The following is a 26,322-nucleotide window of genomic DNA, read 5'->3' on the forward strand; positions in this document are numbered from 1 at the left end:
CGGTATCATTGGCTATCTTCTGAGACGAAACACGAAGCACTTTTTAAGCGGACGAATAAACGATAAGTATTACATCCGCAGTGCGGCACATCTCAAATTCCGAACTTCTTCGAAAGTCAAGGGTCGTGGTCAAAAAGTATTCCTTAGGATCGCCACCAGCTGAATTTCCCCCTGTCCCGCCGCACTTGTCCGGCGTTCGCTGCCGGCCGCGAGCCACTGCCGTACGCGGTTCATGGCGTCAGGAACCCCTCTTCCGTACCCTCGGAGGGTGTTGGGGGCCGACGCGTGCGCTGTGAGTCCACGCAAATCCCCGTGGACACGTGCTCGGTCGCTGGGACCCTCACCTGGCGCCTGCGCCGCTGACGACGCACTCTTAAGAGGGGTCGATCCTGGAAAGAGTCGAGCTCCTTGCTGCTTTGCCTGTTGGGTATTTCTTAAGGCCGTTTTACATGGGGCACGGAATTGCGCAGGTTAAAGCTGCATTAATTTATAAAATGGCGTGGAATTGCGCGAATGCAAGAACGAAATTAGAACAGGGGCTATTTTGCCGTCTCGCATCCACGCATTCTCGCATGTGTTCTAGCAATTCACCGCTTTACACGACGCATTTTTGATTGCGCCTTCGCGCGTACGTCAGATTGCGCAATTCCGTGTACCGTGTAAAACGGCCTTAGGAGAGTTTGATTTCCAGTCAGTGTTAGATGATCACGCTTCCAGACGCACTCCTTTTAGGCACTTGTTAACTTTGTAATCTAGTAAAACTTTGCCTAATATCCCTGATCGAGTTGAAAATGAGTTCTCTTTAGGTAATAAAAATATTGTTAAAATTATTTAATTCAGGTTTCAATTCAATTAAAAAATAATTCGTGTAAGGATATAAAAGACATCTGATAGTGGTAATCCGTATTATTTAAATGACTGGCCAGGTTTAAACGATTGATCGTTGCATCAACGTTCCGATCACTTGTAGATAACTTCGTTAGAAATAGAAAATGCGTTTATATATACACTCATTAAACCAGGGTCGATTGTAGTATCCATGAAAATAGCATAATGTTTTTTTTTCATTGATAATCATCACTGCATAAGTAAAGGTCTTTTTTACTTAATTAAGGTCAAAAATGTTTTCATGCTATTAAACTATGCATCCTGCGTCTGACAGCAACCCTCCACCAAACCGTCCTTCCTTCCAAGACTTTCACGCTTCTGTTGCTATCTTGTTTTTTAAATCTCGTTTGACCTGGCCTACGCATTTAACACTTCGTCATAGGCTTTCATTTCTATTAACTTTCGTCACTGTTTAATGTACCCCATTATATAGTAGTAGTAATAAAGTATCCATTACAAAACTGCAAAAGTTTGAAGAAATTCACAGTATAGAATTTAAATTTTCATGTCTTAGAAATTTTTCATGGTTTGTGATATCCATGTGTCATAATCATATGCATATAAACGGCACGTGTTTAATGATGAAGACCAAAACAAGTTTACGACCTCCAAATACGCCATAAACCTTTTTAAACCTTCATCTATTCTTTCCGTTTTAATTTATCGATAATACCATCGAATAATGTGCACCGCGTAATATATCGGAGACTTTAATGCTTATTAGCACCTGATATTGAAACAATTCGTTAAAAACTCCCAGAATTACACAAAATAAAGTTATCGCACGATTGTGCATTGTGGGTGACTCCCGTAAAAGTTATCACCGCGGCTAGTCCCGGTATACTTTAAAAACTAAAATAAAGTTAGTTGAATCGATAAATCTAAATCCGAGTCATAAAAATTTTATTCAGACCCTCAGACCATACTTTGATGCGTAAAAATTGTGAAGAAGGGAAACGGTTTCCAGTTATTCAATTACATTTTATGCAACCAAATTTTCATTTTGCAATAAACGTCTTAACAAGGAATTTACTTATGATTATGCGTTATCTAATGAAGAGCTGAGGATCGGGTTTTTGGTTTCTAATTTAAGTGCTTTGGGATGGTATGGTTTGTGGACATATTCCAGTGCCGTCAGCTGCGTTAAGAGTTTCATCGAAAAAAATATCTACCTCAATAACACATTACTGCATGTAAATTAATGCTTTAATTTAGAGTTTGCAAAAATCCCATCGCCTTCATTAAACCCGTTGTAGTTAGTGGAAATAAAGATAACATGAATGGGTTCAAAGGTATCAGGCTCAACTATGTAGAATTTGGTATTCACAAATGAAAAGACGACTTCGTTGACTTCCTCTAATTTATTTACTTGGTGCTTGGTACCAAGAAAATTAATCAGTGGAAGTCAAATAGGTCGTCTTTTCATTTTTGAACATGAATGGGGTGTACGAAACGAATCCTAAGAATAAATATTTAAGAACTTTTATGATTATCGTGTTGATACGATTTTTGTGGAGATTGCAGTATCACGGCTGCGTAACATGGACTCTACATGAATGCGAGAAATGATATCATTGGCATCAGAATGACCGGCAAATAATGGTACGGAATAATAATGCGGAGGAAGAGAAATAAAGAGGTACGACAACCTGAATGTAACAAGGGGTGTAACTTAATCCGATCCTTAGACAGTGTCTGAATGGAGAAAGTAATGAGGTGGTAGGAAAAAGGAACGCATTTTGCATGCTAGAGGTATCAAATTTAGGGCGAAGAGCAGTTAGGTTTTCGTATCTTGAAGTAAATCCTAAATAACAATGGAGTGAAAACATTCGAACAGAGGAGAAATCGTTTGACCCCGGGGTGGATTGACAATAATAATGCGAATCCAAACCGGGTAATGTAGAATAGAATTGAGATAAATAATATCTGATTTGGACGTGATATTTAAAAACGACACAATGACAACTTTATTTTCACCCCCATACATTTCCAACCCCTGTAAAAGAAAAAAGATATTAGGCCATTCCTCCATTCGTACTTGTAAAATTATTCTCAGAAAAACTTTTATCCTTTTATTTCAGTTATCATCCGTAATTTAGGCACCTTGAATGTTACCGCCAAATACCTGTGCTGGGTTGGCCATATAATCTTGTGAACACCCTGGTTAATCATCATACACATGAAAACACCATCACCGCAAAGAGGCAGAGAGGCGGAGAGGCAGAGGCAGTTTCCTTTTTACAAAGCCCATCATTTTAGCATTTTAGTGTTATTAAATCAATGTAATGCAAATGTATTACAATGTATACAATTTCATTTGCATTACATTGATTTAGTGACACTAAAATGCTAAAATGATGGACTTTGTAAAAAGGAAACTCACTACGAGCAAGCAGAGGTCCACCTTTCGTAATTTCGGCTTGTGAGCATTTTTTGGGGTAACGAAACAGGTTTTGGGAATGTTTTCCTTTCTCCGCTGGGTCTTGGTCCATTCGCGTCTGAACTTGAACTTGTGTTTTACGTGGAGGCCAAGGGGAAAAGAGAGATGCTGTTGGATTGAATAATGAAGAAAGTAGAAAGGTCTTGGTCGCTCCACAAGGTCCACTTTCTCCTGCACGGCAGTTCCCGCCATATTCTCCATTCGGCGTGGAAAGCCCCTCCCACCGCGTACGGAGACAGCCACCAATGCAAGCATCCATCCGGTCTCCACTTCCCGGTCTACTCGCATCCATATAGGAACGCGCGCCGGGATCCCGCACGCAGTAAGGATATTTGATGCTCCCGCAACCAGTGGCGCAGCGAGGGGGGTTTTGGGGGATAAAACCCCCCCCAGAGCTCAGAATTTTTTTTAAGTTTAATCCATTTTACTTAATTGGATTAATATTACTTACAGAATAGTGTAAATATTAATAAAATATCCCTCCGAAAGCCGTTAAACTCACCATTTTGAACCATTTATCTGAAAAATTTTCTGAAGGAGTGCCCCCGCACCTCCCTCTTGCCCTGGCGAGTATTTCACACCCCCAGACACCCCAGTATTAGTTGTGCCTAAAATCCCCCACTCACCTTAATTCCTAGCTGCGCCCCTGCTCCCGCAACCATATATTACATTCTTTACGTTGGTGCTATCGTTTCCAATAATATGTAGACACCCACAAGCCCCACTTAACCAAGCCCGACGAGGACGGACGCGGGGGTGATCGGGCTAGGGAAACAGGAGTCAAACTCCAGGCGCAATAGCCCAAGCGGATGGAATACACTGAGGAAACTCACTACACGCGCATATTTTTGTCGTCGGAGTGTTTTCATTCGGGCTCCTTGGCGAGGTTGTTCCTCTTTTTAGATTCATATTTGGACTCAACGTTTACATGTTAGGTAGATGTGGCTCTGTAGCTGAGTAGGTTCGTCTCGCGTTTGTTACGCTTAAGTTTTGGGAGGGTTCGTATCTGAAGTAACGATAAATTTTTCATTCTAAAAGAATAATTCTTAGCATGAACATAATAGACACAGGTGACTCAATAAATAATTAATACCGAATTTTTTTAAATGACTAAATATACTAAAATAATGACTGTACATGTTAACTCATTTGTTTCATTCACTGAGAGAAAATAAGCGGAGGAGGTGGAGGAAGTTGTATCTTCGTGTCCTTTCGGCTAATTGCTGTAGAGTCTCAGTTGAAAAATATTAATATTCAAATTAACTAAACTTCTTACTAAATAACTAAATTCAGTCATGTTTAAAATCATTTTGATTGCCCTGGAGGAAGAAAAATAATTGTAATTCGATCGATAATCATAGTTTTCGAATTTCAGGTACTTGATTACGAAAAAATGTGGAAATTTACATGAATGAAAACACAAATGCATTCCCAACAGTGGGTGTGCGAACCACTATTAGGGCCAGGTGGAAATTCTACCACTCTACCCCGAAAATAATATATCAAAGTAAAATCACGGAAGAGCTTGAATAAAAAGTTGGGAGACATGGGCGACCATTACTTCGGTCATAAATGTATACCTATTAATAGTCGCCCGATAAAGTAGTGTTAAGAGTTCATTTACTAATTTATTTCTGCTTATTTCCACACCATGAATGAATATGTTTAGAAATGAATTAATTTTTTTATTCGAATATTTTAAACGATTTAATGATTAAAATCGTTTAAAATATTCGATGTTAAAATTTTCTTGAATCATCTGCATGGAATATGTTGATCTCAAGAATTCCTCTGTCAAATAAATACTTCTTTAAAAAAAACTTTAAAAAAACACGCTTTTATTTCGCTTGGAACAAGTAATAAAAAAAATATTTCAAAAAATGGACTAAAAAGTAAAAAAAAAAAAATTTATATATGAATAGTTCAAAGAACCTGGGTAATCCATAATATTTTCAATTATAAATTTTTGAAATGATAATTCAAAGAACCTGGGTAATCTATAATGTTTTCACTAAAAATAAAAGCGTGGGGGTGGAGTAATATGCTATGGTGAGGCCCCCACGCTTTTATTTTTAGTGAAAACATTATAGATTACCCAGGTTCTTTGAATTATCATTTCAAAAATTTATTATTGAAAATATTATGGATTACTCAGGTTCTTTGAACTATTCATATAAAAATTTATTTTTTTTACTCTTTAGTCCATTTTTTGAAATATTTTTTTATTACTTGTTCCAAGCGAAATAAAAGCGTGTTTTTTTAAAGAAGTATTTATTTTCTACTTTTTAGTCTTCACATCTTGCAATCGTATACTTGACCACTTTCATAAGTTTTGTTTAACTGCAAAAGCCCACCTCGTTAGTTACTGATTTATCAGTTAACAGGTCCACCAGCGAGAAGGTGAGGTTTGGCACGTGATGTGAGAGGCTTTGAGCAGCAATGCTGCTTATATGACGCATCAACATCTTTTTAGACCCAAATGTAGCATTATTGCTATAATTTCTTCAAATTATAGCAATAATGCTACATTTTTTTCGAAAAAATCCGCCATGTTGAAAATTCCATATTTAAAATTAATATGTTTATAATGATCAAAATACACAGTTTAGATGTTCAAAAGTGGTAAAATATTGTATTGTCACCGGGAATACGACTTCCTGTAAAGTTTAGGATCGATTGGAAGTCGGAAAGTGGTCGAATTTTTGATTGCAAGATTTGAACTAAACATACAAACAAACAAACAGAGTGAGTTAAATAAAAGCGTGTAAAAAAGGAATAAATTACGATTACTTCGGACTCGAACCCTCCAAGAACTCCTCCACATCTACCGCGCACGAAAAAATACAATAAAAAAAATCGGAGCCGCGTATTGGTGAGGCATAAATGGTATCCCATTTAAAACATTTGTTCCCTTATTGTTCGTAATTATTTGCTGGCGTGACGGATTCCAGGCGGAAACTAGTGGAGTTTGACATTTTCACAACCGTAGATTATAAAAATCAAGACATTAACTTTGCTACAAATATTTTTAATTTAGTATTTTTTAAATACATATTATTTCGCAACTTGACGGGAACCTGGTCGATGCAAGAGGAGTGTGATGTTTCCAAAGCTGAAGGCTGCCTACTTTGAAAATTTAAGAAATGGCAGTGAATTCCGCATTTAGGTACATTTTTTGCCAATGCAATTTTCAATTTTTTTAAGCAAGTCAGGCCTTAGGTTTGAGCAACAGAGGTTTTAATGATTAAAATATTTTAAACTGCGTCCATAAAATCAGTACTCTTAACGTTTCAATTTATTATTTAGTTTTTTAATTTAGTTATTTTAATTTTTTGAGCTTGACGAGTTCTTGATCGCCGTAGGAAGAGTAAGATAATTCCATTTCGATCGAAATCGATCATTAATTCATTGTTTTACCTTAAACAAAGACTTAATTTATAATTTACGCTCGTTGAAATTTAAATTAATATGGTCGCATAACTATACTTGATCCTGGATGGCTTTTACAGAAGCATTTACCCTGCTAAACAACCCTTTCTCTTTGCAGAGAAGTGCCCTGTCATTCAGTTTCTTCTTCATTGACTGAAATGGTTCTCGATGATTTCACAAGGTCTTACTATCGCTTTGACACTGGAGGAAGTGCATCATTAAACTAAGTAATTGATATCTGGGCATGAATTATCTGATTTAAATAACCGTGAAAAATGGTGACCTTAATAAGTGAATAAAACTTTGAATAGAAACTGAAATTTTCAACCTCAAAACCTGAAATTAAAATGCTAATACGGTTGCAAAATAAAATCAAGGGAATAATTTCTAAAATTAACAACGTTATACCTCAATCATTGGCGATTACTTGAATGATTATATTTGGTATATTACGTAGAGACGCGTATTTTCCATGCTAGTTATCTGCCAAAGTAATCAATGGGTCATTAATTAGAAATACATTCAAATCTCAATATATCAATGTGAAGAGTCATTGTGTCAGAATGAGGTTACTAACTTCCGTGAATGAGTGTTATTTTCCTCTCTTTAAAATTGATTTATGCACGCTGCTTACTTAAAAAGTATGAAAATAAGAACAGTTTCTGCTCTGTAACATCACATTTTGCTCTCTAAGAGGTGAGAGTTACTCCGTATTGCTGCTGGCGTCGGTGTAAATTGCAACTTCTTTGGCTAGTTTTTTCAGCGTCTCCATTAAAGTTAGGGAGACACTCTATCCTTATTTAAGAGCAAATGCAATTCTACGATTAATGTGATTGAGCAAGGCAGCCATACACACGTACCTGCCGCTTACTTTTTTTCTATTCTGATTATCCTCTTCGATCCTCTTACGAAATTTGGCATCGAAAATAGCCTCACCATCACGTCATTATCAAGGCCCGCCATCCGACACGTCGTTCTCAAGATCAGCTCTTCGCTCCCTCTCGATTTAAAAGGAAAAATCGTCTTTTAATACAAAAGTATTTTGTTGAAGTACACAGTAAATCATTGAATAAATCGTCTTTAATCATGCAATCAAATTTCATGCCATCACACTATAATTCCAAATGTAAAAGTATTGTCAAAATTGCATGACTCTAATTCTTCATTTCACTTGACAGCCTACCTTCATTTTTCGCTCTTCCGTACTCCTTCCATGGTAAAATTACATGTTTGAGCTCCACTTCCAACTATCATCCTGAATTGTCAGAAGTCATCTGATGCGGTCACTTTTTCTTTAACCAATAATTTCTATAGCTTTTATTATATTGTTCTATATTCTAACGCTATTATTATAGCGTTATTTACTGAGTATGATATAACTTAGTGGGTCGAATCAGCCAGCTAACCTGTGCCCAAATATTCTACTAAACTCAAAAGTTTATCTTCGGTAGTTTATTAATTTCAATTAAATAAATTTCAAACTCTGTTATTATTGATCACGTCATGATACTGAAACGTAATTGTTAATTATTTTGTGGCACTTTTCAATTTGATTCTGTCAATTGAACACCCATTTTTAGGGCCGTTTTGTAGAATAAGTAGTGGAAAATGGAAAATTTATTGTTCACTTAACTTCCAAGTCTTTTGAATCATGTATACTAACCAGCGAATAAATCTGCTTCCAACTTTTCAATTTTACCCTTGGCGTAGGGAAATGTTTAATTCCATATAATTTCTTTGCCGAATGGCAATGTCATGATTTAATCGACTTGATTCTTTCCTTGCACAAAATTTAGTTTGTACCAAGTCATTGTCTGATGATTCATTGATTAAACGCGAGAAATATAAGTCATCCTATGCAATTTTGCGATACCAATGGAAATTGGTACGTAAGTGAATATAAAGTGGCAATTTACTGGGAGTAAAAGGTGGGGAGAAATAAACATTGAATGTAGATTAATCACAATTAAAGGCTCTAAGGAGTATGTTATCTGATCTAAAAGCCTTTATCCAATAGAAAATATGAATAGTCTTTTTTTCACTTCGCGGAACGTAATCCAGTTTGATTAATCTGATTTATTTGGCAGTGATTCTCATTCTATGCTGTTACAACCATTGATGAATGCTTCAAGAGATTAAAATTGTTAGAAAAATCTGTAAATATTTATATTCTATGGCAGAAATATGGTAAAAAAATCCTTAGCTTACATAGCAATATTCATAATGCCGCAGTAAGAGTAGAGAGAATTTAAAAATGTGCTTCATAAACCTAATAAATAACTGCTCAGAAATATCTTAAAAATCAAAATTATTAACTTAAATAAAGTAACATACAAATAATGAACTGCTAGTGATAAGTAATACACAAAAATACAAAAAAGTAACTTTTGATTCCAATCATAAAAAATAGCTCTTCATTATTACACAGTACATATTTCCACGCGTATTATATACTCGTAGTTAAATGCACATATACCATTTCCTATTTTGATTATATACGCACTACATGTTCACATATATGCTAAGAGAGAATATGTCCTCTCGCGACGCAGGTACAATGATCGAAGTATTAGTTGCACCGAAATAACATAATTTGGTGTCAGCACCTCGCTGATATCCACGAATGCTATTTAGAAAAAAAAAACTTCGTCTATGCTGAGAAGTCACGTCCATGAAAATTTCGAAGCCTCGCCCTTTTAATTCCCGTTGAAGGCCCCGGTCTAATGGGAATTCAGAACATATTTCCTAACCAATCCAACACCTGTGTTCCCCCGATACGCTGTGATTTCTCCTCCTCTCACCTCCCCTCCAAGATTTCCTGATGAGAATTTTCAGTGACCTATTCCCACCTCTCCTTCCCAATACTATAACCCCCTTTCTATGACCCATACACCTTCTATTATTACAGCCAGTCAATGGCAATAATTCAGACCTCTTTCCCCGATGATAGACGTCATGACCTCGAATAAAATGGAGATATATATCCTTTTTTAAACTTTATATTACCTATCTATTGCCTACCATTTGATTTACCCTACTGATATTTCTCGTTCTTAAAAATTTTGAAGCCGCACCATTTAAGATCCTAATTTACTGCTGACCTGTGTCTAATATTGCGAAGTAAAACATGTTTTCTGTCCAAAGAACACTTATTAACCAATATTATTATAGACATCTCCTTCAAGAATACTTCTGAAAAATTCCCCGATTAGAATTTTTCGTGATTTATGCACACTTCTGTCCTTCCAATGCGTTCCTACGTGACCTTCTTCCCTTTCTGTGGCCCAAGTCCTTCTTTCATTGCCTTCAATTTATTGCAACAGTGGAGACCTCCCTATATAGTCGTTTTTGCAAATCAAACTCGAAAAAAAATTAACAATGCCTATTAAAAAAGAATAAACTCGTCCTTTTTGATGATGTAATGTCTGGTTTTTTTTCCCGTCGACCAATGTCAGTGAAGATTTGTCGTACCTCTCACCGGGTAAGGTCCTCCATGTCTCCTTCCGACGTTTCTATGTGCAACTCGCCCATCTTCCTCAGGGATTCATGTAAACTCTTCCTTGGATTCCAATCCTTTGATTTCTGAATCCCTGAGGACGATGGGCGAATTGGGCATGCAAACGTCGGAAGGAGACATGGAGGACCTTACCCTGCGTGAGACCCGAAAAATCTCCACTCCCGTCCTTGTTGCTATTTCTCGTTCGCAAAACTTTTTGGCTCCATCAAAAATTCAATTTAAATACGGTCCCTGATATAATCTCGCCATGTAAATCATGCTTTCTAACCCATACAGACATACATTTACACATAAATTTTTCCTCTGATAGGCAAAGACTTCTCCCAAACCCACCCTTCTCCCAGATACTCCGATGAGGATTGCTAATAGCTCATTGCTCATACCTCTGCCATCCTATTGCGTGCGTACGTTCCCCTTCTTCTCTTTCTATCGCCCACCGCCCTCTTTTATTACAGCCGTTTTATCGTATTATTTTACATATTTCCCCTCTCTCCCTTTATAGCTCCCCTTCCCTGAATAGACCTTTCAGCTATGAAGTCTCGAAAAAACATCGAGTAATACCATTAAAAAAAAGGAAAAATCGTCGATACTGAGAAGTCACCTTCAATAATAATTTTTATCATCGCCATTTTAATCCAAATAATTATAATACGACGCCTGGTATAATATTGCAATTTAAAATATCCTTCTTCACACAAGCATCGGTTGCACATACTTCTCTCCCACTCATCCCTCTCCAAGATTCCCTGATGAGAATTATTCGTAACCCATTCCCACCTCTGTCCATTCATTGCGTCTCCAAGTACCCCTTCCCTTTTTTCTTTGGTCTAACCCCCTTCTTTTATAAAAATCGATTTATCGCAATCGTTGAGGTCTCCTCTCTCAACAGTTCTTTTAACATAGGTAACATCAACATAGGTAACATGCCTTTGAAAAAAGCATTAATTTGTCTATACTGATTTATCTCGTTCACAAATATTTTGAATCATCGGCATTGTGCACCCTTATTAAAATCTTAAATGATTACGGCACCGTATCTAATCATCCAATATAAGACACGTTGCTCATGTAAATCTTGCGGAGACGTCTCCACTCATCCCCCATAGGAGTTACTGGTGAGAATTTTTCGCAACCCATTCCCACCTATGCCCTCCCATTGCGTCGTCCGGTACCACCCCTTTCCTTCTTTGCATGACCCACTCACCCCCTTCTTTTATTACGGCCGATTTATCGCAATACCTGAGGTGTCCTCCCTCAATAATAATTTTAGCATAAGCATGGCGAAAAATCTAAGAATAACTTTGAAAAAGCATAAATTCGTCCATGCTGATGCATGTCGTTCACAAATGTTTTATAACATGACCATTCAACACCCTTATTAAAATATTTAACGATTACGGCACCGTGCCTGGTCATGCAATGTAAATTTTTTTGCTCATGTAACACTTGAGTTCTTCTCCTCCACTCATCCCCCCCACAAGATTCACAGATGAGAAATTAACCCATAACCCATTCCCACCTATACCCTTCCATTGCGTCCTCAGGTACGACCCCATCCCTTCTTTTCATAGCCCTCCCACCCCCCTTCTTTCATTACGGCCGATTTATCGCAATAGTCGACGTCTTCTGCTCCTTCTCCCTAACCGCACCGCAGCCGCGCGCCTCCCCACCGCCCGCGTGCGGAGACCTCCCCCTTCCACCCGCTCGGCTTACCCCTTTTGCGAGCGTGCCTTCTCCACTCTCCGCCCGATATATGTCCCGAAGGGCCCTCGGCGCGGGGCAGTGGGAATAATTCGTCGAGCCGGGACCGATCAACCACCAGGAGGGTACCGCACCGTTTCAAAGTGGCTGGGTTTTGCCCGTGCCTGGAGAGTCTCCATTTGGTGTTCGGGTGTTCGGCCCACGCGACAAATCCCATAAGGTACGCTCTTCCAGAAGTGTGGCGGCTGCATCTTCTCTTCCAGGGATTAGTTGACTCCAACCGCTATCCCACGATACTGGCTGTAAAGGTGCAACAGTTTAGAGATAAGCGAGAAAATATCGAACAAATGTGAAATTATACAGTGCCACTAAAATATTGTGGTAGTATACATATTTAACTTTGTCATAACTTTCAGGACGGATTGCTGCAAAGTAACTAGAAGTTGTGTTTTACTTGTTATCGAAAATATTCAGTGGCTCTTTGGGAAAATTAAATTTGAGAACGAAAATTCTCTTGGGGAAAAAAAATAAGCCTTATACTCGACAAGATCGAGTTTATCAAAGTTTATTTGAGTTTAGGATTTTATGCGGCTTTGTACTCGAATTTCCTGATATCCATTAATATCCATTTTCTTCGTGAGGAATTTCTCGAAAATTTGGCTAGGCTTTTTATTGACCTCTTTATAATACACCGTTCAATAGTCTATAATTTGTCACTTCGATCTAAATGAAATAAATTAAACAATCTCTTGCACGACGTACGATGCATTGATTTATTCGTTTCAATGAATTATTATCCCAATGTGTACCTGTTTTACTTTGATTCCGTAGAGCACTATTTTATCAATTATTGATAGGTTTCTGAAGATATTAATGGTTACCTATTGGGTCCTGGCAGGTTAAAAAAATATTGAAAGCGACTACTCTTTTTATATTGCTTCCTTCTTTTTCGTAAATCGGGATATTTATCCTGCGTTCTCTCGGACTTATATGGAAGAGAACTTCTCAGTCCCTCATCCGAAGAAATCACCTTTGTTTGAAGACAGTTTCTGCACTTCGCACTTACCATTGCCAAAGGGCGATTGAAATTTCGTCCTCCTTCAGTAAGGAATGTGCACTTACACACCCGGAAGCCTTCATACGGAGGATGGGGGTGGACTTTGTGTAGCTGAAGTGCCGCTTAGTTTACCTCCTTCGCCAGAAACCTCTTTAAAGCACACAGGGAGATGAGCTTAGGAAATGTAAAATGGCCGTGAGATGACGTTACAAGGACACTGGACCCTGCTAAGAAGCTTCATTGTGAGAATTATCCTAAAAATAATTCATCGGCTGTCTGGGCTAGACAGAATTAATTAATTTTCTAGCCAATTCCTTAAATTTCAAATCATTAGAACCTAAGCAGCCACAAATGATCACTATAAAGAAAAAAATTGAAGCCTGAAATGCGTTACTACATCAAGCCTTATGCCTCCAGTAGAATAGAATAAAGAGGCCATAATTTTTATGAGTGATTAGGATATTCATAGTTATATCTACTTTGGCATTTCTCAGGCCATTTCCAGGAATGTTATTTAAGACAAATTCTCATACTTAATGCAATATGAAAATTCATTAACGATTTCGGTAATCCATTTTGTCTACTAAACGTATTTCTTACGTTTACCTGAAGCTCATCTCTGTCCAAAATAAATAGAGGCCTTTAAAATATGATTTATGCCGTTTCATCATTTGGTTCTCCGGACGTTGAATATATCTCTCCAGGTCCACCACAAAGCAGACTGGAAATTGTGGAAATACTATCAATCGAGATTTAATAACTAAATATTATCTCTTGCTGCTTACATCAGAGAGTGATAGAAACTTCAACATCAACTTTAGCGAATGGATTCAAAGCGTATTTAAAGTCCTCCATTAATACAATATACTGAGCTTCGTATCCAATTATGAATTTTACTTTCCACTTCACTTAAGAAATTTTTCACGTATCCCAAAGCTGCTCCACTCATAGTTGTCCCATGGAGTTTCACGGAAACCAGATTTTCTATTGAACATAGAGTTTTCACTCACTATTGACCCAATTACTTATCCGTCGAATGCCATTTCCGGATAAATGGACATAAAACTCTCATCGATTGCATCAGCAAGTTTGAAATACTAAGAAAAATGTATCGAGCCTCAGGCGCATTCCATCGATGTAACATTTGCCAAATTAGCATAAATATGTGTCCCACTTTTAACCTAGCACTTTGCAAAAAAAACACACACATTTGATCCGAATAAGGAAGAGATGGAGTGAACGTAGAATATTTTGTGCCATATTGACTCCTTCCGTGTCGCATTGGTCTACTTTCCATAAAGGCGTGTAGACTCAGCGGCGTGCAAGTTTCATGAGTGCAGAGTTATACGTGTTTAAGTGAGTGTATTACTCAGAATACCTCTTTGCTGGCTCTAATGGGCTGTATCCTGAGGGGTGTGGGGCTTGCACTGCCACTCCTTGGGGGGTTTTATGCTTTTCTCCGACTCGACTCTCGACCAAAGCTCTACGAAAGGCAGCAGTTCTGTGTACGAGTGTCATTTCGTAATTTTATCTACTTTCAAGTATGCGATATTATTTCCAATTCTCCCTGCATGAAGAAAGAAGTGATTCTTCAATAATAATTACCCATGAAATGATGTGACGGGTAGTAAAATTTTTGGTGAACCATGCGGTGGAATATGTGTCCGGGTTTCAGTCGGAGATGAATAACCATCACTAATGTCACTGTGGGTGGTTTATTGTTTCAGGACGTTTTTCTGTGGCCCATTCAGGGGCGCCGACGTAAAAAATATTGGGGGGGCCCATATCGGAGGTCTTGCCCGGGGAAGAGGTTAAATTCAAAGTGTGTCGCAGCACCGAAACACTATCACTTTCACACCACACTTATTTGTTTTAACACATTTTTGAATTATTTTTAAAAGGTAACTATCGTCAAACATGGTAAATAAAAATTACCAATATATTTTTGTGATTTCACAAAGCATAATATAACTTAATTATTTTCTTGAATTATTGAGGGGGCTCCGCCCCCCCAAGCGAATCTTTGAGGGGGCTCGGGCACCCTCAGGCCCCATGGAGTCGGCGCCACTGGGCCCATTATTATCATGACTACTGTAAATGACTCATTGTCCCGGAAATAGTGATAATTCCCCATCAAGTGTATCCATTACGACCGTTTAATTATTCGAGGTTATGTGTTGATGAGAATGAATGAGAAAAAATTACAACGCTCCACCTGGTTTTTTGCGGAATCAAGCCATTATTTCTACGCAATAGACATGTAATACTACATAATACCATGAATGTCACCATAGGGCTTTAAGGAATAGTAGAGGTAGTAGCTTAGAGGGAATGGATGAGAGTACATTAATATTAGGTTATAAATATGTCTTTAATATAAATTTATTTTTATTTTGAAATTGCTTGTTAATTTTAACTAATGGTTTTTCAAAGGACCTTTCTCAATTTACTATGATCATTCTTATGTTTTATTTCTTCTACCTTTTTCAACTGCACAGCCGGTGAATGAAAAATGTAATTTTTTGTCACTAAAGTAACGTCAAATAAGATCATAAGCAATTTGAATGAAAGCTCATAAACTTTCCTTCTTCATAGTTTACTTCTTTGAATTCTTCTCGAGCACTCTCAAATGGTGTTTTAATAATGACTTTGGTATCTTACCAATAATTCTCAAAATCCATTCGTTAATCCCACATTACGTGCTGTTTGATGTAAAAATCCTGGGGTCTGTTTACATTCTCACTTAAATTACTCTGGAGAACTTGTACAACGTTTTTAAGAGTGTTGGCCCTCATCAGAATAAATACTTACGAAATATCAGGAGAATGGAGTTGAGAGTTGCATCACACTAATCTTAGGATTGTTTATCAGTGATGATTATGATGACATTCATCAGGCTTAAGGCATTTTAAAAGTATGCCATTAAAGCATTTATAGGCGCTAGTAATTATTTTACTACACTCCATACTTTACCTTTATTTTACTAGAAGGCTACAATAACATTCTCAGCCATCAATGTTCTAAAACTGCAGTGTATTGAAAGCCAGTAACTTCGCGTTCAGTGTTAGATTCAAAATACGTCAAATTCTATTTATTTTAATTTGGTCAAAACGGGGACATCGAGATTTTATAAAATATCAGTAATATTTAAAGCTACTGTAAGGTTGTCGTTGAAAGAAGTCTATCTCCAATTTTTACCCATATTTCAATAAAAATCTACAGGACATTATTAGAATTAATGTTCAAAAGCTGTAAAGTAATGCAATGCTGTGAATTGGCATTCAAAGTTAGGTTAAAAATACGTCAATTTCATTCATTAATGTTTATATGGTGAAAACGGAGATCATAAAGTGTTATTAAATAAACGCAAGAATAGCTGAAGATATTGTAAGTTTGTCGCTGTAAGATGTTCACGTTCACGGGTGACACAAAATATTACGCAAGACGATTGTGAGTCGGCGGGAGCAAGTCTGCCGGACGCGGCAGGAGCGTTGACGGAAGTGTCTGCAGCCGCAGAAGTGGATCACGGGATGCCATATGCACTCGGGGGCGCACCTCATTCAAAAAGTCTCGCGCGTTTTCATTGACGGAGCGGCGTTACCGCATGCGAGGAAAAACCCGGAGGTGCAGGGAGGTTGCGATTGTATCACGCACTTAAAAATTGCTAGTTGGAGAAATAGCATTCCGGACTGACCGGTTTGCCTGGCTGACTCTCTACGGGGCGGCATTGCGGCTTCATTCTAAGTGTCCCACTTTCTTTCTTCTTGCGTCTCGGCCGGCGCACTTGCACCGCGGCAGGTTAAATATATGGGAAATGGACGCGAGGGGGGAGGAATTGGAGGGATCCCAACCAGCCGGGGAGAGTGAAGGGGGTGAGTTTTCCATTTCATCTGTACGCACCCGTGTGTGTGTGTGTGAGTGTGTGCATGCGAATTTATGATATCCGAGCACCCCAGAGGCTTGCTCAGCACGGTTCGCATGGATGGGGAAATTCTACCGTGTTGAGGTAGGTCAGGTTGGTCACGGACGAATAGCCCGCACGAAAATATTTCCAACCCATCCTCTGCTCAATTTGACTTTTTTTCTGACTGTCGGGTTGAGTAAAATACATTTTAGCTTTGTGTCGCCTGAATTTACGGTCCTTACTGGGTTAAATAATCGCAGGATTTAGCTCATTATTTTTAATATAGAAACTTTATGGAAAACAAAATATTTAGGGGTATTTCTAATGATATGCATTCTTCTACTACGTTGGGAAATGTTTGAATCATTAACGAATGCTGCTAAGAAAAAACGATTAGGTGATAAACAAAAAGCAATATGTTCAGACGTTGAAAACACAAAAAACTTATAAGATATATCTGAGAGTGTAAGCTATTCAAAAAGCCTAATAAGGAGGCATTAGTGATACTTGCTGATACTGATGTATTTCACCTGTCTGATTAATCAACATTACCGCATCGGAATTTTTAATTCATTTTTTTTATATCGATTCCACCGTCATTTGGAAAGATTTTTTAATCACCAAGGAAAATTCATTCAAATATGGCGATATCTTATTTCATAGTTTTAATTTTAACCATGAAATAATGGTATTTTGGAATGGAAACTCTCGAGAAATACGAAAAGACAGAAATGTAACACAGAAGTAATTCATTGCAGTATGCATTTCCATTGTATCCACGTGATTGTATTTGTATTGAAATCACGACTATGAGTAAAGTAGCTGCTAACATTGTATAATCTTCTTGCGTAATATATATCAAATTATTAGGGTACGGGTTTTATTATGTTGGATTTGACACCCTCTTTCTAGGGGCTTTCTTTCTTACGGGACTCCGAATGTCAATAGTGATAAAATTCTCCAATTTTCTTAGCAATGTTCACCGCTTTTCTCATGCATATATTTGCTACTGGGTTCTGTCATTCCGAGACGAGTCACTATGGATCATTGCGAGGTCGCTTTCTCAGAAACTATGAAACATGTCCCCTTGTTTACTCACCCCGGCCTCTCCTGGATCGCGGAGCCTGCATAACTCGCTGGCTACCTTACTGGTAGAAATTTCTCCGCTCATTTCAGTGTCCAGAAGCCTCTTGCGAGATGAAAAAAAACTAGTGGGAAGGATAGCATCATGAGCTTAGCGGGCACACCCTGAGACACAGTTCCATAGGTAAGGAACATGACCCAGATACCGTCACTATTCGAGTCTTACCTTCCCGAATGGAGAAAAAAAAACATTTTTGCGGTCAAAATTCGGCTCTCTCCTCTTTAGGGAAAGTATATCCCTAAAAGAGATCTCCAGTTTTATCGCATATGTAATTGGAAGCGTATATCAAGTAAACTAGTAGAATTCAGCATTTCTTGTAGATAGTGCAATGGCATTAGTTGAAGATGACATTAATAACCCTAAAACCGCTAAAATGTAAGATAACATGTGAGCTTACAGTACATGGATGAAAAGAGAATTCCAAATTTTTTAAATTTATTTATTTGTTTAATTGCTCAAAAATAGCCAAAACGACCTTTACTTTGAATGGAAAACTTAAAATCTGCAGCTTTAACAAATTTTGTGGTAAGATAAGCACAAGAATGCGAGCAATGTGATCTTTTCCTTTCATGCTCACTGTCAGTAAAACCAGGGAGAAAAGTTTTGGGGTCGATTAGCGTAGGATGCTAATTTCCTAGGATGCTAATTTTGCTGAAGAGTGGACTCGATAAATGTAAAATAGACATGATAGGTAAAAACTTTCCGTAGTGACTGAAAAAAGTTTTCACTAGCACGAAATGGATTTCATGAGATGGGTTCAGGAACTGCTTGTCGAGTAAATCATACATTCAATCAGGTTAATATTGACTCGAAAGCTTTATTCTACTGCGTCGAGCTGAGAAAGTTTGTAACTAAGCGAATGACTCTTTTTTCATTAGAGCAAGTAGGTAAAAGGTACCCATTTACTTTAATGGCAGATTAGACTAGCATTATGGATTATCAATGTACATAAATACATGTTTCCTGGCAAATTATTTTTGCTTTCCTGAAATTTTATTTGATTTAATTCATGCGGTACAATACAAGTCCTCCTTCAAATTTACTGCCGTGGATAATTTTCGGTGAATACCATAAATATGGTATGCGACGATATAAGGCATATATATGATGTAAGGGTCAAATGATACTTAAAATCATCCCGATACCTTTCTTTGGAATCCATCGAAATACGCTGCGCTAAATATGAATACTAATTATTCAATACAAAACCTCGAACATAGGTTACTTTAGTTTAACGTACCACATGGCACATGGCATATACCTGTGGCATACTGTTGAATATAATTATTTCTTTTTCCAAGTAAATTATGTCTGGAAATTTAGCTGGAACATTCTCCATTATAAAATCTTTAATATTTTTATTTTGACTGTATTCGTGCCAAGGATATTCGATGCTATAATTCTTCCCATTTTCATGTAATGAGTAACGCCTTTGAGTGACATAACGCAATCCATCGCTCCTCTACTAAACGCTGGACTACTTGGTACATTATGTGAGTGTGTTACCTAAGTGAGGCATATTTGACTACTTGGTCCTATACACTCGTAATCTCTCCCCACAAATATTGTGAAAAATTAGGCTTATAAGATTTCTACTCAGCTTCTTTTGATATTGGAAATCTTATCGGTAAGAATGTGCATTCAGAACATTCAAATGTAGTGAAGCATTATTCCATATTATTTAATCGATAAAACAAGTATGATAACGTTCTTCTGTGGAAAAATAGCCTGATATTATCTCCTGAGGGCGGTGCAAGGCTGAATGCATGCTTACTATTCGCTTGCATTTGATTTAGTACCAATAGGTGTAGGGCCATATTTTGGTATTTTTAATGCGGTATTTAAGATTTATATATTACGATGAAAAAACTCATTCTTGGTGAATGACGTCCTAATATCAGTGGGGTGCCTATGAGATTGGGAAAAATATCTTTTAATAAGCTTATGGAGTCAACTATTCATATGCGTACAAGAAATTGAAATAGCAAGGCCGAGGAAAAAGGGTGTTCGAGAACAGGAGATCTCTAAAGATGTGCTAACAAAGAACTGTCACGAAAGAGGGAAGAAAGGATGTTTGCAATCACTCGCTCCTCTGCATGCATTGGAGGTCTAATGATGAGACTGCAAGTTGATGGGCTTTCTAACGTGGGTTAAAGTCGATCATGGCCGTATGTAATTTTTTTGATGACACCCATTGATAGAAAACCGAGGTCGCGAAAAAAGTGATAGAGATGTTGTTTGAAGGTACCCACCTAATTAGTTAACTATGAGTATTATGATGAAAAAACTCATTATTTGTGAAGGACGTCCTAATATCAGTGGGGTGCCTATGAGATTGAGAAAAATATCGTTTAATGAGCTTATAGTGTCAACTTTTCAATTTAAGCTTTTCCATTACACTACTATAGATGAATTCTTCCTCATATGATTTTCAAAAGGCGATTTTTTATCTCGAATGATCTAAAATGTTGAAAAATAAGACAAGGATATACTGCAATCTTTTGATAGTTTGAAGGTCGAATGCGCTATTAGGAAGGTCAACCTACCTCCAGTTTTTTATTGAGGAATTTATTAAGCCAGTCATAGAAATAACACAGAAAAATCGCTAATAGGTAGGCTAATTGCTTATTAGCTATTATTTACATAACCACCACTTTTTACCGGGGTAGAGCCATAAACAGTGGTAATTAAGTGTGGATAGGGAGTTGTGCAGTGTTACCGGTGTAAAATAATCTTGGGCAAGGTAAGCATCATACATTATAAATCTTAATCAGTAATATGAATATCAATCAACATACATATAAGGCCTCAATAGTTAAAATCCCATTTATCCAAGGCTTTAATATTACTTTTGGCCTCACTTAGACCGTTTTCTACACTAACTCCTTTCTCGTGTAAGAATTCTAAAAAGAGACCCTAATTTTCTATTTTATCTTGCTCATACTCATCGTTTGACTGGCTGCCATTGGTCGAGCGATAGAAAAAAAGTTGCCATTACATTAAATTAGAAATTCCTCATTGACTTCGTATAAAATAATATTGAATGAAAGATTACGAGATTAAAAAACAATGAATGATCAGCTGTTGTAAATCTTGGCCCAGAAAGGTCAATGAAGGAGAAGCAGAGCCTTTGATTGAATCATCACCTCTCCTTTTCAATCTCTATTGCAATGACTCACTGACATTTTTCTAATACGTATGATATGTACGTACTATATAAGATCAACATAAATATAAGGCCTCGATTGTTAAAATGCCATTTATCCAAGCGTTTAATACTACTTTTCATTTCAACCTTTTAATAATACCTTTAATGCATAATGCGTTCATCATGGTTCATTAGTAATTAGAGAACGATTAAATTGACAACTGAGTGGAAAGTTGATCCTTATCAATTAAAATACAAATTTACCCATGAAAGGTGATGAAGGGGCAACAGAAGGGATAATTAATCCCAGCGTTATGTCATTAGCAGTTGTCAGCACTTCGGCATTTTCTCCGTTCCCGGTTTTGTCCTTTGGGTATCGGAGAAAGGTTTAAATCGCTATCCCTCCTGTATTTACGAGCAGCGCCTTTAGGAGCACGAATTATGAGGTAAAAGATGACGACACACCACCAGTACTGTTCGTTACGCTAACACCTCCATTTAGTAGTCTCGCCTCTCTCGTGTACTCTGCTGTTTACTCAGCGACCCGCCAAGCGTACGCGCGTAGCCGTCCAGTACAGCTAGGCAAACTCCAAAATCTATCTCGATTGCAGAGGTGGAATACACGTAATGTAGGCTTTTCGCCGGATGTGAGGTAAACTTCAGCGTCGGATGCTGGTCATTGAGAAACGTTTGGCTCAGCGCAAAAACTGATTCTCCAGCGGCATGTGGTCAAGCGGAAGCAAGCACGGATATTTCCAACCGTCATACCGTCGGTTTATATAAAACTAGGTCAAACTCAGTCATTTGGACTAATCGGATTCAATGGATAATAGTTTTGTCTCGGAAAGCATTATTTTGCAGCTTCGCAGTGCATTAGAGGGAAAATATAGGCTATTTCGCGGGTAGACCCGTGGCAATCACCGACATTAACGAAATATTCTTCCAATGTGTCTTAAAAATGCTCAAATTGCTTGGTATGTTCCATAGATGCATCATTAGGGACTCCATAAAATTGAATTACTAACATCAATGGTGATTGAAGACCTTACTTTTGTTCTAAATAAAAGGGAAATGACAAATTCATTCATTTGCCTGCATTTCTACATATTCATTTGGCTTCCTTTCGGTATATATTTTTCTACCAAAAGTAGGAAGAGCCAATAATAATGCTTCAGTAATTCTTCGTTCTACACCTTATCTTGATCATAATAATTAAAGGGTGGAGAAACAATCTATCGAAGGACTAAATTAGACATTATATTCCATTAGTAACTCAAGGCAAGGGTTGGATGAAGGGTTATTATGGTTGGATATCCCACTTTCGAAATAGAATCGCATTCATTCTTACAGACAGCCAAATGAATACGTAGATGCTTTAGTTGTATTGTGTTATTTTTGTATGTTGTATACAGCATATACATGTTTTGTATATTTTTATATTTGTATGTGTTATTTTTTTCAAATATTCAATTCTTAGGTGTCTTCTGTTCTATGAAAGTTATTTCCACAAGCGGGTTTCCATCCTAATCACAGCTAATTTCTCTCTTCACTAAACCTTACCACTTATTCAATATCTCCAGTGGTCTATACCTAAATAATCTACACATATAACTAAAGGAACTCCCTCCATTGCCACCTTTCTATAAATGTACACCTATAAATCATTTACAGCGAGTTTACTATTTCTTCTCCACCACGGCTCAAACGCAGGAAAGTGATCCCACTGGCTCTCGGAGTACGTGAGATTAAAGCGCCGTAATAATGAGTACCCCACGATTCCTTCACCTTTGCTTTTCCTGTTTCTCAACCCAGAAGGGACGCATTCGCGGGATTTCAACCGTGCAACGTCCACTCGAACATAACCCTCAGTAGGTACTCTCCTCAGTTTATACACCCAATTATTCATGGACGACCTCTCCTCTAGGTAAAAACTCAAATAATTTCAAATGTAGGTGTAATTGGTGGATTCTACCTTTGAAATTACTCGTGGAGTCCTATTTGCTCATGACCAAGTGGTTTATAAACACGATATTGAATTACTCGCTTCCAACAGAAAAAGTTTATTAATGACGTATGCACAAAGTAGGGTTGAGGGTTATTTTACCCTGAAACTGTGGAACTAAGGTTAAAAAACGAAGACAGTAGGAAGATGAATATCATAATTAGAATATGCAGGGTCTTCTTTCTCTTTAATTTTTTTGTGAATTGAGAAAACTCAAAATGCATGTCAAAATGAGTGGTTGATAAAAATATTATAATTTTTTTAAATTGAAAATAGAAGGATACACAAGCAGGTCAAGCTATTCGTAATGCCGTCGTCTGAAAGGATATCTAAAAGTGATGAAGTCTCAGACAAAAGCGTTTGCTAGAAATATTATTTTTTATGATAAATGCGTCCCATATAATTTCGAGTGAAGCACTTGCATACTGGTAGAAAAGCAAACAAATCAAAAAAAAGGCAAAAGACAAGATCAGAGTTGATAATACGGATATTTATGGCAAGGATATGGATTCGGGGAATGAGTCTAAACAATGGGTATTACGAATATCGAATTTGAGGAAAGAAAGCTGCATAATGAAGGGAAATTTGTGGAATGTAAACAATATATGTGAGGAAGGTAGCGTTATAACTGCAGAGATTGATGCTTGAAGTATTGAAGGCAACGAAAATGTCTAAAATGTAGAGAAGATGTGGATAGAAAGGAACTATTATGTACGAAGTGTACGTGAAGTGCGTTAAGACGGAAATATTTTTACACTAAATGGCTCTAGTCATAATCAACTCTATTCATAGGAAATAATTATGAAGATGTCTAGATCTATCAATCACAGAAAATGACATGAAAGGCGAACAATGATCACTTTTACATGCTGTTTTTAGATGAATGCGAATTTTCATTTTTTCTCAATCTAGTACTAAAATTCAATTAGGTTCTTTACCTTGTGTTCTTCTTGATCTTCCCCAGGTATTTACCTCTCGTTCTTACTCATAAGACTTTTCCTTCAATTATATCTGTTATTTTATTACATAATTCTTCGATTCCATAGCCTATTCAGGTCCTTCTTGGGTCACATGGCGCGTCACAGATCCCTCTCTTATCCTCTTCTATGGTACGCTATCTCATGTCTCACCTTATCCGCCTCTTTTAGTTCGGTATCCTACTCCAAGATTTACTTACAAGATTAGAATAGCTTACATCCGATTCCGATCAGTGATGATCCCATGGCACATGTTTCTGATTCGTAGTTGCCGCTGCCTCCATCGAATGTTGTCATCATTGTTCCTAGTTCTCCTTTGAGCAGAGCGGCGGTCATGGTGCTGTCTGACTTTGAGCTAAACGGTGCTTGACGCATGAAAAAGAAAAAAGGAAGAAATATAATAGCCGGAGGAATTGAAAATTCGAGTCCGTTAATAAGTTCCTGTCTGATGTAGCCGCACCCAGGAAACATCTCTATGCTCCGCACCGTGTGAATTCCTTTCTCTCTTTGGGAACCGGAAGGTCTCTTCTTACATCCTCCTAACACCAAGTTGCATGGTTTCTCCATTCAGATCAGATAATATTATGTTCATTCCCAATAGTTAGTACAAGCTTCTTAGTTATGACATAAGGAACATAAACCGTTAAGTCTACCACGCTGGTGATTTTGTATTTTCGAATTCAAATGACCGCATTCGGAGAGCCATTGTAGCTTCAAATGATTCATTATATAAGTCATTCATTGCTAGAGGCGACAAAGATTACGAGATGAAAATCAACCTTTAGACCCAAATTAGTCCTTTACAACCCAATTTTACCGAATTTAAGTATACCGGGACTAGCCACGGTGATAACTTTTACGGGAGTCACCCGCAATGCACAATTGTGCGAAAAATCCACAGAGAAAAAATCATTCGCCTTGACCGGGATTCGACCGGGATTCGATCGGGACCGGGAGGGATCCGGGTTCGAATCCCGGTCAAGGCGAATGATTTTTTCCCAATTTTACCATTTAAACATTGCTTATTGGTAACACTACCGATAAATAGTCATTTTACACCGATAATGACCAAATGTTTCAGCGTAAGGGTTTGTATAGGCTTCAGTTAATGATCTTAATGCAAATAGTTCGGAGGACGTCGGCCTATCATCAGGGACGCCGACTTTCAAAAAATATTGGGGGGGCCCAAACCGGGGATCTTAGCCCGGGAAATTTTATAAGTGGTGAGTTTTAAGTTTTTTTAAGCATTTTACAAGAGCCATAGGATCAACATTAGAACCCTGATAACTCGAATCTCGATATCTGGACACTCCGGGAAAATCGGCAAGCCTGACACATTTTTCTTCACACCCATAACGAATTTTTGAGGGGGCTCGGGCCCCCTCAGGCCCCATGGAGTCGGTTCCACTGCCTATCATAATAGTAGAGAGATTATAATGAAATATAAGTGGTTAATCTTATTGATTTTCCACGGTGGCTGGAGAGATTGTGTTTGCAAACAAAGGAATGGAGTATTGCCAACGCCGCCGCGCCGTGGGAAAGGATAAAGCCGATGGCTGTGCGGTCACCGTTCGTCAGGCAATTCGGATCGCCTCCCATCCTCCACAATGCAGCAAAAACTTCTTCCTCCACTCCTGCCTGCCACTTTCCCTTCATTGGAATCCGTTCGGATTCATCCTCGCCACTCGCCTTTTTCACTCTTCAACCCACTGGCCCATCTTCCCTTCCCACGTCCAATGCATCCGCGCGATCCGGTTTTTCCGCTACTCCGCTTAAGAGTGCCAATGGAGAGTGAGGGGGAGGAAATAGAGGGAAGATGAAAAAGAGAGACATACTGTGAGAGATCGTGAGTATTATAAGGATTAATTGAGATGCGACTATGCGATTCAAAGTAAGTGGTCAATTCCATTTTCTCATACCCATTACAAAAATGCTTTCATGTGAGAAATTCCTTGAGGCCGGAATGCAAATTAGAGTATATGGACTCATTACGCATACAATAAAGACATAAATAGAGATGCAGGAAATGATCGTGTTTTTTGAAGTTACAACTGAAGTGTGAAACTCAAAACAAATAATTAATGCAAATTCTCCGTCGGTAAGCTCATAAAAAAT

General features: G+C 37.9%; 1 protein-coding gene across 2 annotated transcripts in view; it reads left to right on the forward strand.

Annotated features, from left to right (window-relative positions):
- LOC124167152 (elongation of very long chain fatty acids protein AAEL008004-like) overlaps window positions 1-26,322 on the forward strand; it is a 205,093-nt gene that overhangs the window by 112,262 nt on the left and 66,509 nt on the right. Inside the window, exon 1 of one of the 2 annotated variants that reach the window (XM_046544961.1) lies at window positions 12,038-12,195. The exons of the other annotated variant lie outside the window; for it this stretch is intronic. The gene's annotated coding sequence lies outside the window, so the exon portion shown is untranslated. Of the gene's footprint in view, window positions 1-12,037; window positions 12,196-26,322 lie in introns of those variants that run through there. 2 annotated transcript variants of the gene reach the window in all.

This window comes from Ischnura elegans, chromosome 1, assembly GCF_921293095.1.
Source record: "Ischnura elegans chromosome 1, ioIscEleg1.1, whole genome shotgun sequence".
Lineage (NCBI taxonomy): Eukaryota > Metazoa > Arthropoda > Insecta > Odonata > Coenagrionidae > Ischnura > Ischnura elegans.